The sequence below is a fragment of the Bos mutus genome, chromosome 14 (genome assembly GCF_027580195.1).
Source record: "Bos mutus isolate GX-2022 chromosome 14, NWIPB_WYAK_1.1, whole genome shotgun sequence".
Classification (NCBI taxonomy): domain Eukaryota; kingdom Metazoa; phylum Chordata; class Mammalia; order Artiodactyla; family Bovidae; genus Bos; species Bos mutus.
Genome location: NC_091630.1, coordinates 36,701,477 through 36,703,408, shown reverse-complemented (window position 1 = coordinate 36,703,408; position 1,932 = coordinate 36,701,477).

Sequence of the window (1,932 nt, the reverse complement as noted above, 5' to 3'; positions counted from 1 at the left end):
CTCAGTATCTATGGGGGACTGGTTTCAGTACTTCTGCAGATACCAAAATTCATGGACACTCAAGTTCTTTACATAAAAATGATATAGTATTATATTTGCATATAACCTACACTCATCCTCCTATATACTTTAAAGCACCTCTAGATTATTTATAATGCCTAATACAATGTAAATGTTACATAAATAGCTGCCAGCATGCAACAAATTCAAGTTCTGTTTTTTGGAACTTTCTGGAATTTATACATATGTATATATTTTGATCCACTGTCCATTTAATCTGTGGATGCAGAACTCACAGATACAGAGTGCTGACTGAATGTATCATGACTGTAATCCTTAAAAAGGAAATAAAAAAATCAATTAAAAGTTTCTTCAAAAGGTCAATCCAATTTAGAAAAACAAATTGATCAACATTTAAATTTAAAGCCCTGAGTAAAATGTTCTTGCAGGTCTCTTAGAGTTATAAAAACAACCAAAACTCTTTATATTTATATGTTACTTTAAAGTTTACCATGAGCTTTCCCTTGTATTAGCTTTTTAAGGTTAGGAAAGTATGATAAGTATTCTTGCCTTACATATGATAACTCAGAGACAGTACTTGAGATTGGACTATTAGGAAAGCCCAGTGTCATTGAGAAGGTACAGAAACCCAAGTGGAGTGTGGGACCAGGACTGCAACTCTCTGAAGGAAGAGAATTCCAGGGAGGGGGCAGCATGTATAAAGGCCCTGAGATGAAGCACACTTGATGTGGTAAAGAGACAGCAAGGAGGACCACAGGGCTAGAAGAGAGGCTGCCAGGAGCCCCATAATGTAAGGCTTTGTAGGCAACAGGGATAGCTCTGGAATCTTTTTCCTTTTCTTTTAAAATTTATATTTTAGCTGGACTACAATTGCTTTCCATTGTTGCATTAGTTTCTGCTGTACAACGCGGTAAATCAACTATATGTATACATATATCCCTTTCCTCTTGAGCCTCCCACCCTAGCCCCATCGTACCCCCTAGGTCATCAGAGAGCACAGAGCTGAGCTCCCTGTGCTATACAGCAGGTTCCTGTTAGCTATCTGTTTCACACATGGTAGTGTATATATGCGGAGAAGGCAATGGCACCCCACTCCAGTACTCTTGCCTAGAAAATCCCATGGATGGAGGAGCCTGGTGGGCTGCAGTCCATGGGGTCGCTAAGAGTCAGGCACGACTGAGCGACTTCACTTTCACTTTTCACTTTCATGCATTGGAGAAGGAAATGGCAACCCACGCCAGTGTTCTTGCCTGGAGAATCCCAGGGACAGAGAAGCCTGGTGGGCTGCTGTCTATGGGGTCGCACAGAGTCGGACATGACTGAAGTGACTTAGCAGCAGCAGTGTATATATGGGCTTCCCTGGTAGCTCAGTTCATAAAGAATCCACCTGCAATGCAGGAGACCCCAGTTCAATTCCTAGGTTGGGAAGGTCCTCTGGAGAAGGGATAGGCTACCCACTTCAGTTTTTTTGGGCTTTCCTGGTGGCTCAGATGGTAAAGAGTCTGTCTGCAGAGCAGGAGACCTGGGTTCGATCCCTGAGTTGGAAAGATCCCCTGGAGGAGGGCATGGCTACCCATTCCAGTATTCTTGCCTGGAGAATCCCATGGACAGAGATGCCTGGTGGGCTGCAGTTCGTGGGGTTGCAAAGAGTCAGACACAACAGAGAAACTAAGCAAACCACAGCACAGTTCATGTATATATGCCCATCCTACTCTCCCAAATCACTCCACCCTCCCCCTACTCCTGTGTCCAATGGAATCCTTACATTGTACCTTTTCAAAGATCTGTCAACTAGCAAGTTGCAAATCTGGGGCATGCCTTTGCCTATGCCGCTTCAAAATCTGATATGGTGAAACTTAACAAGGGTTTCTTAGGTAGGCAGCTAAGACACTGGATGGCACCTTTAAGGAC